The following is a 14,598-nucleotide window of genomic DNA, read 5'->3' as shown; positions in this document are numbered from 1 at the left end:
AGGCAGCTGACACCATTACATCAATCTTTCTTGCCATGTAGCTCGAAGTAGAAACAGTTCGCACGAGTGCCGGTCAGCCGCTACCTGAGTTTCGTCTATTGAATTGAAGTTGAAGTCTTCTAAAGCTAAGTACCCCATTGGGGATCCTTTTCTCTTGCACTAACTGATGTCAGAAAAAGTTAATAATTTTCTCGCCTCTGGAAAACAAGTACCACACTGAGACTTCCACTCTTACTGCATCACTTGTTTAGGCCCAGACCACAATGTCCCTCGTTGTCGCTTCTGTGATTTGTTCAATGCCAGAACTACCCATCGTTGGGCCCTTATTGTAGCCAGATATTTTCGCTTACAGTTCTCGAATTCCAATATGGCTTCAGTAAGCCATCCGACAGCAGATCTACTGAAAAAACGTAAAGATAAAGACAGAGACGAGACTGCACAGGTCCAAACATATCGACGATGCTTCCGTTAAGCTAGTCGTCCGTTCTCTGTTTCTTAGGTGCTTTTGCAGCCCCTGATGCCCGCTTCTGTTGATTCGCAGGCCACTACTGAGACCCTTTCAGAGTCTGGTATGCCACAAAACTCTTCTTCAATTAAGGATCCTCTGGTTGTCTCAACCTTGGATAGCTCCGGAGCCAGTGAGCAGGCACTGGCTTCCGAGGAAGTCCTTCGCACTACCGAATCTCGACACAAACCGACGTCTTCTTTCGCGACTACCATTCTTAGTTTCATAGTTTAGTTTCATAGTTTAGTACTAAGCTATCTGCCCTGGGGCATTTGTAAGCCTAGCCATAGTGATGTGGCTTTCGCCACCCCATGAAATGGTATAAAAATGTACAGAATAGATTTAGAATACTGTGCCTCTGTCTAGTAGTGACACAGTGAAGGTCCCCTTACATAATAGAATTAGTTTACTGTGCCCCTGTCTAGTAGTGACACAGAGGTGACCCCTGGGGTAAACTTACGATCTCCCATCCACTTATCAAGATTTCTCTTGAAGAGAGTTAGTGAGGGGCTCTGCCTAACATGAACTGGGATTCTGTTCCAGAGCATGGGAAGCCTCTGGGTTATGAATCTATCCCTCCAGCATGTCCTATTCATACTTGTGCCGAGGTTCAAGTCTTTAGCTCTCGTGGTTCTGATGGATTTGGATTTTTTGAGGTGGAGAATGTCCATCAGTTCCTGATTGGACATGGCCTTGTACGTCAGGCACAGATCACCTCTGAGCTGGCGGTATGCTGCTGAATAGAGCTGGAGTTTCTTTAGTCTGGCGGAATAAGACATATGTTGGAGACCCTTGATCCTCTTGGTGAGGTACATTTGTGGTCTCTCCAGCTGTTGCAAATGCCGGGTGAGGTACATACCAAATGGGGCATTGTACTCGATCATGGGTCTGATGAGGGAGGAGTATAGGGGTACAATGACATCCTTGGATCTGGATGTGAATCCCTTCATGATAAGGTGTGCAAGGTAGAATGTCTTTCTAACCACTTTGGCAACGTGGGTGTCAAATGAGAGGTCACTGTCGACCTGGGTCCCTAGGTCTCTGATTACTTTTTCCGTACTCAGTGGGTTGCTGTCTATGTGATAATTTGTGGGTACTTTGTTTTTCCCAAAGGGGATGACTATACATTTTTGGCATTTAGTTTAAGGCCATGACTCCGGCACCAGTTGTCCGTTTCTGTGAGGCCTTTTTGTAGGATGTATGTGTCCGCTGGTGTATCGACTATGGTGCCTAGTTTGCAGTCATCTGCGAACTTTGTCAGCCACAACCCTCCCATGTTTGCTTTAACATCTGAGAAATAAATGCCGAACAAGAGGGGTCCCAGAACAGACCCCTGTGGGACACCACTTGTGACTGGCTTTGAGTCTGACATTGCTCCAGCGATTTTAACTTTATGGGTTCTGTCCTTTAGCCAGTTTGCAACACATCTAGTGACATAAGGGTTTACATTTAAGCTGTTGAGCTTATCTATGATGCCTGAGTGGGGTATTGTGTCGAAGGCCTTAGCCAAGTCCAGGTAGGCTGTATGGACTGCGTTGCCCTCATCAATGGCTCTAGTGACTGTTTCGAAAAAGTCAACCAGGTTCAAAAGGCAGGATCTGCCCTTTACAAAGCCGAACTGGGTGGGGTCAAGTGTCTGTAGGGTCCCCAATGTCTCTGTTTATGAGTTCCATAATGATTCTTTCCATAGCTTTGCAGACCAGGCTGGTTATGCTTATGGGGCGGTAGTTCCCAGGGTCTGTAGAGGTACCCCCTTTGTGGAGTGGGACCACTGTTGCTGTACGCCAGTGTTCAGGTACATATCCTGTAGTAAGGCTAAGGTTAAATAGCATTTTTATGTGCGGGTTTAGCTCCTCTTGGAGTTCACGTAGCACGCAACCCGGGATACCGTCAGGTCCCATTGATGCTGTGTTTTTAGCTTTGCTGAGGCGGCTCTCACCTGGACATCTGAGATGACAGGAGATTACATTCAGCTGGGATAAGTATTTCTTCTTTTGGGGGTGAGAGGGAGAAATTTGCACTGAACCTGTCAGCCAGAATGTTGGCAATATCTGTGGGTTCAGTGTATTTTTTGTTGTTGTGAACTTACTCTGAGCATATCTGAGGGTTTCTGCCCAGGTTTCTAACATAGCTGAAGAAGGCTTTGTGGTTATCTTTAGTGTCCTTAGCAATTTTTCTCTCAAAGTTGGCCTTGGATGTTTTTATGAGAGAATGTAGTTTTCTGCTAGTGTTGATCAGAGATGTCTTCCCTTTATGGGATTTTGCTCCGTCGTGCAGTAGCTTCCTTCTTTTGTTATACAATTTGTTAATGGCTGAGGTCCACCAGACAGGACGCTTGCCTTTGGTGGAGAGGGTCTTGGATTTATTTGGGATTGCATGATCCATGCATTCTTGGAGATGTCCATAGAAAGCATTTGTGAAAGATTCAGCATTGTGGTATGTGGTATCCACTGGCCCAGTGGGCTTAAAGGATACCATCTCAGTCTTAAGAAGAGTGAAGTCTGCTTTTCAGAAGTTTTTCACTGTGGTCTTTTATGCTGGGGGTGGAGGTGGGATATGTATATCCAGGGTGATTAGTTTGTGGTCAGATCTCACTAGTGAGGGGTATACCTCCGATGTGGAGCATTTTGTCCCCATGTTTGTGATGATCAGGTCTAGTATATTATCTCCCCTAGTGGGAGAGATGACTAGTTGTTCCAATGCATTTGAATTTATGAATTCCAGGAACCTTTGGGTAGGGTGTTAGGGCTAGAATAATGTACCCAATCTATGTTAGGGTAGTTGAAGTCTCCCAGTATGATGGTATTTTGTGATACATTCATATCCTCCAATGTCTTCAGGAAGGCTGAGTGGGGTTCCTGAGATTGGGAGGGTGGTCTGTAACATGCTACCAGTTGTATAGCAGTTTTGCCTATGGTTAGTTGCACCTGTATGGTCTCCGATGCTTCATGTGTTGCTACTAACCTGGAGGTGTGGGTGTCCTTGATGAATATGGACACTCCCCCTCCCTTTGTGGTTCGGTCCGGGTTTTGGGGGCGAAAAGCATGATACGAGGTATAGCCTGGTAACGCTGGGGTGCTCTCAGGAGCCTTGAACCAGGTTTCAGTTACTGCACAGACATCGATGTTCTCCATACTGTGGAGTGCATCGAGTGCCTGCATCTTGAGATTTAGACTTCTGGCGTTGAGCAGCATTACCCTTAGTTTTTTTCCATTTTTGTTTTCTAAGGAGGTGGGTTTATCTTTTGAGCCTTGCCTAAAAAAGGCACTATGGGGGTGGCAAGAGCCTTAGCCAATATCCGGAAGCCCAGTGGTGACAGGTGCAAGCCATCCCTTGCGAAGCAGCATGGCTTGCCCAACATGTCATCCCAAGCAGACAGACATTGGATCCCCTTAGAATGACACCAGTACTTGAGCCAATTATTAAAGCTGATCATCTTGTCTTTGTATTGTGGCATCATTCTTGGTGAGGGCAAGATGCTGCTCAGGGTCATACCAGCCTGGGCTACATAATCAGAGAGCTCCTCTATGTCTCTTTCCATGTAGTCCAGGGAGGTACGTCTCATGTAATTCACGCCAGCATGGACAATGACTGAGTCATATTTGTACTTGCTTTGGAGTGACCTGAGTGCGTGTGTTATGTGGCTGATCCTAGCCCTTGATAGGCAGCTCACAGTCACCCTCTCCTTGTTCAGCCTGGTAAGCAGGACATCAGTGTGTCTGACTATAGAGTCACCTATTACTAGTGTATCAGGCATGGTGTTTGGCCTTAAGGGCTGTGATTGATTGACACACTGATTTATTGAAGTATGTGTTGCATGTGTTTTGTTTTGAGGTGGTGGATTTTTGGATGTCTGCTTTGGGAGCCTCTGTTGTTTTGGTAAATTTTTTATTAGAGCCTCCGAGTATGTCTTTGTGTTTTTATGTGTTTGGTTTGCAGTTGTGGTAGGTCTTTGGGACTGGGTTTGTTGTGTGTGTGGTTACCATCTCCTCCTGTCTGGTCATGCCAGCCCTGAGTTGAGAGAGTTCAGCCTCCAGTTTGGCTATATAGTTGCATCTCTCACATGTATTTGTGTTTGTTGGGAGGAGGAGAGGGTTGTCTGTGTACATGAGACAATTGTAGCATTGTCTCAAGATACCCAGATTAAGCAGCTGAACTGGAGAGGATGCCAGTAGTCTACCACTCGACATGCTAGAACAGTATAAGGGAGTGCTGTGCCTTTAAGGGAAGTGGATATTCACAGGGGTGGTAGGTGGATGTAGTGCTTACTTTAGTATGAGAGTGCTTATTTAGTAGAGAAGTTTTGAGAACAAGTGCTAGGCTTATAATATAGTGAGTAGTCTGATTATACTAAGAGTAAAGCTTCCTTAAGGGAAAATTTGAAGAGCAGACTTGGCGGAGCCAGAAGAAGTTTAACCGGCGCTATGCACTGTCAGCAAAAGCCGCGCAAACGTGTATTTTAAACAGGGAACTTCAAAAGAGCTAGAAATGGTCCAAAACAACCAATTACTACAGCTCTTGTGCTGAGGTCACTTCCTACAGGGATTTTTAAAACTACCGAGTTTCTTAGGCCCAGGGTACGAACCACACCCAAGAAACCGACAACCCACACTCAGGTGCCTGCTCCCTTGCCTCAGTCTCAAATGCTTAAAATGGGGGAACACCTTATCATGCTGATCAGGGGAAGCCAAGCTACGCCCTCCAAAAGGAAGAGAGATCTGTCCTTTGTAGTTTTGTCTGAACAAGAGCCAGATGAATCTGATGTATCCGAATATGAAGACATGCAATCCCTCTCCACTTATGAGGATTCTGATGCAGAGGATTCTATTCCTTCAGCCTGTCCCCCAGAGGATTTTTCCTTTGGGGAAATCTTGCATACCTTAAGGGAGCATTTCCAGTGGGAGAGTCAAGACTACCCTCAGTCTAAAAAGAGACCCAGGGAATTCCTAGATCTTCCACAACACAGACCTTTGTACGTCCCCCCAGTCCTGGATGTTGTGGAGGATGTTTTCCTCGAACCCAGCTTGACTCCTGACATCCTTCCTGCTCCCAGAAAACCAGATGGGTGCTATATAGTCCCTGACTCCCACAAATATCTTTTTAAAAATCCTACAGATGACCCTGAGGTAATTTCTCAAGGGCCAAAAGGAAATAAAGCAACCTCTACTAAGAATCCCACCCCCTCAGACAGGGATTCCCAAGCTTTGGACAGATGGAGTAAGAAACTATAAACCTCAGCTACTATTGCTATCAGAGCACTAAATTGGCAGTTCCATATGCTAACATTTCAGCAACATACCTTGGAACTCCTTAAACAAAAAATGTCTTCCTTTCCTGCTTGGGCAGAATCTAAAGATTTACAAGAGTTAATGCATTCTGCAAGTACAGTAACTAAACACACCTTGCACTGAAGTTTTGACTCCCTAGAAGCTTCTTGCAGGGTAGCAGTCACTGGATTTGTCATTAGAAGGCATGCATCATGTCAAATATAAATTGTTGATGCCCCCTTGCACAAAGATAACTTATTTGGAACTAAGGCAGAAGAGGTCTTAAAAAAGATGGAAGAAAAAGCAAAATCTATGCAAACAGTTAAGGATTTCTTGCAGGTCCAGCAGGTATTGTCCCTCCAAACACTGGTCCTTTCCTGCTGCCATTAAACTGGCCCAGCCTAGGCCCCATGAAAGCAGACCCCCCCCCCAGAAAGCAGCCCCAGGGAATGCAGAGGTCTAAGCAGTGGACTACCTCCACTTCAAAACCAGGGAGTTCTAAGTCAAAACTCACAATGACTCTCTCCTCCACCCCCTTCCCTCTGCCCACCTTCACTTACCGCTAGGAGGAAAACTCTTCTTTCACTCAAGCACCTGGGTCACCATTACCAAGGTCCACTGGGTTCTGAACATTGTGTCTCAGGGATACAAGTTTTCCTTCCACACCCTTCCCAACCACAACAGGGTTCCCAGATCTACCACCAAATCAGTGGGCAGATGCTCAAAAGCAAATCCTTTCTCTGCTCTCTATGAGGACAGTAGAGCACGTTCCTGCAGAACAGATAGGCCGAGGTTTCTACTCCAGACTTTTTTGGTGCCCAGAAAAGAGGGCACTTGGCGCCCCATACTCGCTCTAGCCATTCTAAACACCTTCCTGGTGATCCCAAAATTCAAAATGCTCACCCTCCAGCAGCTGCTATCCATGCTGTCCAAGGAAGCTTGGCTAGCCACCCTAGATCTAAAAGAGGCCTATCTCCACATTCCTGTCAGGGAATCATGCAGGAAATACCTACGCTTCAGGGCAGGATCTCAACACTTTCAGTTCTTTGCACTTCCCTTCTGGACCCACATGAGTGGCAACTCAGCTTATCTGCTGCACCCAGAGTTTTCACAAAATGTCTGACTCTGGCCATTGCATTTTGCAGACAAAGAAATATTCAGATTTACACATACTTAGACGACTGCCTTATTCAGGCAGACAGCCAGGAGAAGCTGCTCAAGCACCTGGCCTTTGTAAAGACCCTACTAACCTCCCTAGGGTACACAATCAACGAAAAGAAATCCAAACAGGTGCCAACCCAAAGGATAATCTTCCTGGGAGCAAGTGTGGACACAGCTTCTCAGATGGCATACCTTACTCCAGGGAAACAAATTTTTCTAACAGTCTACTTCCCTCAACTAGCCACCAGGCCCCAGCTAACTGCAAGGAAGAGCCTGCAAGCTCCTGGGATTCATGACATCCTGCATACTACTCATTCCATATGCCAGACTGCATATGAGGAAACTTCAATGCTACCTAAAGAGTCTTTGGTGCCAACACTCTCAAGACCTGGAAACTCTTCTACCTATAATTCGTTGCCTCAGAACAGATTTTCTTTGGTGGGCAACAGCATGCTTCCACAACAAGGGGATGCCTTTCTCCCCACCCCCTGCCGCCCATGCCCTCACCACAGGTGCATCAGACTATGCTTGGGGTGCACACATGGACAGCAGGTGCATACAGGGCCAATGGAGCCCACAGCAAATCCCTCTGCACATCAGTCAAAAAGAGATGATGGCGGTGCAGTACACCTTGATAGCTTTCAAGCCCCTAGGGGCTCTCCTAATCAAAACAGACACCACTGTGATATGGTACATCAACAAGCAGAGAGAGACTCACTCCTACCCTCTATGCAGGCTGGCCATGAGCCTTTGAGACACAGCCTCTGCCATGCAACTACACCTGTTAGTACAGTTCCTACCAGGCTTTCTCAACTCTCTGGCAGACCGATTAAGCAGAAATCTTCTGGACCCACATGAGTGGCAACTCAGCAGAAGTACCTTCACTCTAATAATTCAGAAATGGGGAACGGGGAACCCCAAAGGTTGACCTCTTTGCCTCCCACACCAACCATCAGCTCCACAAATTCTGCACTAGGGAACATCACTGCATGGTTTGGAAAGTGGATGCCATGTCCTTCCCCTGGGTCAATCTGTCCATTGGTGTATGCCTCTCATCCCCAAGGTACTGCTCAAAATAAGGGAGAATCTCCAAAATGCTAACAAATGAATTTCAAAAGGGTACAGGACGGCAACACACGAGTCCTCAGCTGGAACAGGATTCCTTTATTACAAATAGTAGCACACAGTATACGTTACAGTCAAAATCAAGTAGATGCAATAGCAGAGTTAAGCGCTTTCATCTGCAGTAGGCAGACTTCATCAGAACTGTTAAAATCCATCTTCCCATTGCATATATACAACTCTTTTGGCGCCAAAACTTTTTTAAAAAATTAAAGCTGTATAAGCTCATATAATACAATATTCATCATAAAAATTGTGCAAATTGCTATAAATATACTAAAAACACAACAATCTAAATGCATATAAATATATTGATTAGTAAAAATATATAGTTTATAAAAATATATATAAATATATGAATGTATGTATGTATAAAAAGTCAATTACAACTGTAGGAAATGTTGTATTACCAAATAGAGCTATCTATGGAGATATGAGATAGGGCTTAATGCTTATAAAATCGTTGATGCCAGGTGTTCTTACAGCATCTGTAAGAATTTGCCATTTGCTTTCTTTCTTAGCTAATAAGTTTTTGACATTACCCCCTCTAAGTGTATGTATAACCTGATCTATAATAATGAATTTAAATTTGTGAGTCTCACCATTTTTTGTAATATGTCTGCATAGTGCGTTTTTGTTATCTCCCTTTCTTATACTATACATGTGATCGTATATTCGACGTTTGAATTGTCTCTCCGTCTTTCCAATGTAGAAAGCAGGACATATTTCACAAATAGCTAAATATATTACAAATTTAGTGTTGCAATTTCCTCCTGCTCCTTTTATAAATGTTTTGCTAACATTCCTCAGTCTCACACTATCACCGTCATATATATGCCTGCATTGGTTGCATGCACCACATTTTTTAGTTGCTTTATTTAAAATACTGTTTTGTTTTCCTGATTCTATCAATCTTTTTAAATTTGGTGCTGTTTTATAAATTATTCGAGGGTGACTCCCCACTCTTTGTACTACATAGTCATCCATAATGATCAAATTCCAATGATCCCTGATTATATTCTCAATATATTGAGTAACTGGCGAATATGTCAATACACATACTCGGAGAACCTCCTTTTCTTTGTTATTCTTCAGTGCACTGGAGTTGCCCAAAATGGGTGAATATTTTACCTCCCATTGATCACTAATATTTCTGATGATATCTTTAATAAGGTTCTGATGATACCCTCTCTCCTGAAACATTGAGCCAATAAATTGCACTTCCTTTAACATAATCTCCTTTGTAGAGGACATTCGTGCTGCTCTAATGCACTGTCCTTTTAATATATTCTTGAACACATGTTTTGGATGATTACTACTGTATTCGAGGTAATCATCCGAAAAAGTCTCTTTTCTATATATACTAGATATGTAACCATTTTTACCATGTTCGATATATGTATCCAAATATGCTATCCATTTATTGTTGTATTTATAAGTAAAGCGCAAAAAATCAGTAGTTTGATTAATATAATTAATAAAGGCTTCTATTAATGTTTCAGGCCCTTCCCATAACAAAAAGATATCGTCCAAAAATCTAGTGTAAAACTTTACATATTTATAAAATTCACTCTGGAAAACCTTTTCTGTTTCCCATTCTAACATAACCAAATTGGCAAATATGGGGGCACAAGATGCCCCCATAGCTGCCCCTCTGATTAGTTTAAAGAACTCATTTTCAAAAAAGATGTAATTGTGGTCCAATACTAGTCCCATCATGTCCGTGAGTAAACAGATCTTGTCCCATTCAAAGTTTGAAAATTTTCTTAAACTACTACTAAAATACTCGAGACCTATATCTTTAGGGATACTTGTAAACAAATTGACTACATCAATGGTGACAAAAATGAGTCCTTGATTCCAGATTGTAGGTGTGAGAGAACTTAAAAATACCCAGGAATCTTTCACCAGATGTGGTACATTATTGTATACTGGTTTCACCCATCTGTCAATAACAACCCCTATAGGGTATGTTTTACACCTACTGCCTGAAATTATTGGTCTAAAAGGAGGTTGAGCTAGATTCTTGTGTGTCTTAGGGATACCCACAATGGTGGCTAAAGTGGGATTTGGTACTGTTAAAAATTGTAATATTTCTTCATTGATCCTATGGTCGATGTAGTACTCTTCTAATGTCAAGTCAATCCTTCTATATCCTATATTTATTTCATTTTGGGATACAGCATTATAATTATCGGTATCATACAGTAAATTGTATATTTCTTTAATGTAGTCTAATTGATTGAAAATAACAATGCCTCCTCCCTTATCAGGTTTCATTAGTCTCACTTGTTTGTTATTAATAAATTCATCCAAGCATTTACATTCCCCTGTAGTCAAATTGTCATCCCATGCACATAATTCATTTTTCTGTTTGTTTCCATAAGTTCTGTACAACCTGTAAATGTCTTGGCTGACAATTTTTTCAAAACATCCTATGACAGGATTGTTTGTGGGCATGTACGTACTTTTTTTCTTTAAGCTATTCTTCTTTGTATAAGCAACTGTACTTTCATCCCCTTCTGCCTGGGCTTGGTGTATACCTACAGCCTCTACTTCTATCTTCTGTTTTCCTTCAAATTCAATGGCTAAATTGAGTCTCCTACAAAATAATTTTAGCTCCAGTATAATCTCAAATAAGTTGAATCTTGAGGTAGGTATAAATTTGGTACCCTTAGAAAAGAGACTGTAAAAATCTTCCGAAATAGCTAAGTTCGTGTAATTGAACACTTTGAAGCCTTTATAGGTGGAAATAATATGTGAATGTGTAGCTACATCAGGCCTACTTTTGCAACAAAAACTGGTGATGGTTTCAGCATCAAGGGGTTGTGCACCAAGAGATAGTGCACATGATGTCATATCATGTCTTACATCCAAAAGATTGGGGGCAGTAATACTGTTGGGTGCTGGGATGTCCTGTGCATCCAAAACAATTATCTTTTTCTTCTGTTTCCCACAGTATGCCAGTTTTTTGATAGTGTGTAATTTCTATCAAATCTGTCAGTAGTTCTATAAGTGTCAAAACCCCCTTCTTCTTCATTGTTTCTTTGGTAATCTTCTCTCTCTCTATGTGAATTACTCCTGGGCCAAACATACACTCTATGCTGTCTATATGAATCCAAATCACGTGCAATTTTCCTACTCTTTCTCTCATATATATTTCTAGCTTTTTGATCAGCAGAAGAATATTGTCTTTCGTATAAATCAATCCATTGCTGAAAACAAGCATCTGATACAATAATCTCATTGAGCAGTTCCACTTCATTAATTAAAGTAACAATCTTTGCATCATTTTTCTTAATTAATAATTCCATAAATTCATATCCAAATTTGTCAAATAAAAGATTGAACTCATGCATAGTCTCTGTATTTATATCTGTACCCAAGGGTAATGTGAAAAACCTGATACCCTTAGGCACTATTTTCAACGATAAACATTTCATAAAATATGCATTTTCTATTTTTAAATTTTTAATGGATAACAATTTTTTACCCATACTATAAATCTTATCTTTTAATGAATCATTTTTAGCTGCATGTCTTACATTTTGTCTACCCACTTCACCTTCACTATCACAGATGTAATTTCCTTCCATTTTATCATGCTTGGAAAACACAACATCTTCATTCAAAAAACATTCTAATTGTTTTTCAACTTCACCATTACTTTGCACAAATCTATACATATGATTCTTATCTATATAAGAAAGGGAGATAACAAAAACGCACTATGCAGACATATTACAAAAAATGGTGAGACTCACAGATTTAAATTCATTATTATAGATCAGGTTATACATACACTTAGAGGGGGTAATGTCAAAAACTTATTAGCTAAGAAAGAAAGCAAATGGCAAATTTACAGATGCTGTAAGAACACCTGGCATCAACGATTTTATAAGCATTAAGCCCTATCTCATATCCCCATAGATAGCTCTATTTGGTAATACAACATTTCCTACAGTTGTAATTGACTTTTTATACATACATACATTCATATATTTATATATATTTTTATAAACTATATATTTTTACTAATCAATATATTTATATGCATTTAGATTGTTGTGTTTTTAGTATATTTATAGCAATTTGCACAATTTTTATGATGAATATTGTATTATATGAGCTTATACAGCTTTAATTTTTTAAAAAAGTTTTGGCGCCAAAAGAGTTGTATATATGCAATGGGAAGATGGATTTTAACAGTTCTGATGAAGTCTGCCTACTGCAGATGAAAGCGCTTAACTCTGCTATTGCATCTACTTGATTTTGACTGTAACGTATACTGTGTGCTACTATTTGTAATAAAGGAATCCTGTTCCAGCTGAGGACTCGTGTGTTGCCGTCCTGTACCCTTTTGAAATTCAAAATAAGGGAGGAAAAACCAAGGACCATTCTTATAGCTCCAAATTGGCCCCGGTAACACTGCTACCACTTGCTGCGCACTCTGTCTTTGCTGCCCCCATGGCATCTTCCTCAGATTCCAAACTTCCTGACCCAGAGGGAAGGGGAGTTCTTGTATCCCCAATTGCAGACACTCAATTTGGCAGCTTGGCTTATTCCCTAACCCCAAATGAATCTGCCAACCTCAGTAAACAGGTTCTGGATATTGTCCATGAGGCCAGACGTCCTACCACCAGAAAGTCTTATGCTGATAAATGGAAAAGGTTCTGCACCTGTGTCCAGGGTAAGGGAGCCAATACGGCACAGCCCTCCCTCCCTCCCTCCCTCTCATCCTGGATTACTTAGCTGACCTACTACGCAGTGGCCTGTCTTTCTCCTCTATAAAATATTGTGCCTCTGCTATTTCTGCTCATTTTCCCACTGAGCATCCCCTTTTCTCACAACCTTTGATTAAACAGTTCCTAAGAGGGGCTAGCAACTTGAGGCCACCCAGAAGGGTGCCAACACCAGCTTGGGACCTTAACTTTGTATTGGAAAATCTCACCCTGCCCTCTTTCAAACCAGCTTCTTCTGCAGAGCTAAAAGTTCTCTCCTGGAAGACAGCATTCCTTCTGGCCATCACTTCAGCCAGGAGAGTCTCTGAGCTGCAAGCATTCATGGCTGTGGAACCCTTCATCATCTTTCATGCAGACAGGGTATTTTTTCAGAACTAACCCATCCTTCATGCCCAAGGTGGTGTTCAATGTGGCTCTCAACCAATCCATTAATTTGCCCACCTTTTTTCCTAATTCCTAGAACAAGGGGGAAAGGATTCTTCACTTTCTAGATGTGCACAGACAGGTCAGATTCTATCTAGACAGGACAAAATCCTTTAGAAAGTCTGATCAATTGCTGGTTAGCTTTGCTACAGGGGCAGAAGGCAAAGCCATCTCCAAAAAAACCATTTCCAAATGGTGGATAGCACAATGCATCCATTTCTACTACAAACAGCATGGAAAGCCTCCCCCAAGGGGGTTAGGACACACTCCACCAGAGCAGCCTCCATCTCTGCGGCTTTCCTCAGAGTCCCCACCAGGGACATCCTGGAGGCTGCCACCTGGACATCTGTTCACACTTTTACTAAGCATTACCACCTGCCTTTCTTCTCCAAATCCAGGGCGGGGTTTGCCTCTGCAGTCTTGCAAGGCATCCTAGCCAGCCCCTAGTTTCATTGACTGCCTCCACTCATTTCCTCAACTTTGGGAATCAACCCAAATGTGTTGACTGCAACAGTGAAACACGAAGTACATGGTACAGTTGTGTACACTTACCATAAATGTAGATGTTCGAGTGTATTCACTGTTTCAGTCCTGGTTTCCACCCCTCCATCCCCCTTTCTTCTCCTTCTCCTTTTATTACCATGCTAACTTATTGTTCTCCTTTCCTTTCAAGGGACATATTGGTATTTATTTTCCACTGGTGGGGGTTCTTCTGCCAGACCCTGTCCTTCTACTTGGGGGCTCCTGACAGGTTAGGGCAAGAAAAGCTAATGTTATGGTGTTGACTGCCTTACTTTATACTACTGATTACCTGACGTCAGTCCTCAAGCGACAGGAACTGACGCATAAATAGTAAGTCTCTGGTATACGGGCCGGCCGAGGGCTACCCTGGCAGGGATAACCCAAATGTGATGACTGCAACAGTGAATACACTCAAACATCTACATTTATGTTAAGTGTATACAGCTGTACTTTCTATTTATTCAGTAAAATACAAGAGAGTTTTGAGAAAATGGAAGAGTTTGACGCATGCATGTATGCACATGCTCTCGTGTGCGCGCATACATACACTAGCAGACCTAAAAGATCCTTAGATTGTTACTGCCTGTCAAAAGCTATATAAGCTTAATTGGGCTAGAACTTAATTGTTATTTTAGCAGCTTTGTTCTGGAGAGTATTAGTATTCAAAATATTGACATAGCAGAACATGAAGAGCCTGGACTTTTTTATAAAAAGAGAAAAAGGCATTTGTTTGAAAGGACAACACTGACTGAATATACCCAGTGTTGACTCATTCTGGGACACCTCACTGGTGTTTCTTGAAGACATATGACTCTTTCCTAAGAGCTCAGTGCAACAGTTCAGTAAATTTAGTCTT

The 14,598-nt window shown here is 42.1% G+C and overlaps 1 protein-coding gene across 1 annotated transcript in view; it reads left to right on the top strand.

Moving 5' to 3' along the window:
- Positions 1-14,598, top strand: part of LOC122810120 (transcription initiation factor TFIID subunit 4-like) — a 1,443,428-nt gene that overhangs the window by 486,557 nt on the left and 942,273 nt on the right. The gene's annotated exons all lie outside the window — the stretch shown is intronic.

The sequence above is a fragment of the Protopterus annectens genome, chromosome 8.part1 (assembly GCF_019279795.1).
Source record: "Protopterus annectens isolate FY-2018-M chromosome 8.part1, PAN1.0, whole genome shotgun sequence".
NCBI classification, from domain to species: Eukaryota; Metazoa; Chordata; order Ceratodontiformes; family Protopteridae; genus Protopterus; species Protopterus annectens.
Note: the sequence above shows the minus strand (reverse complement) of the source record. Positions and strands in the feature narration are given on the sequence as shown.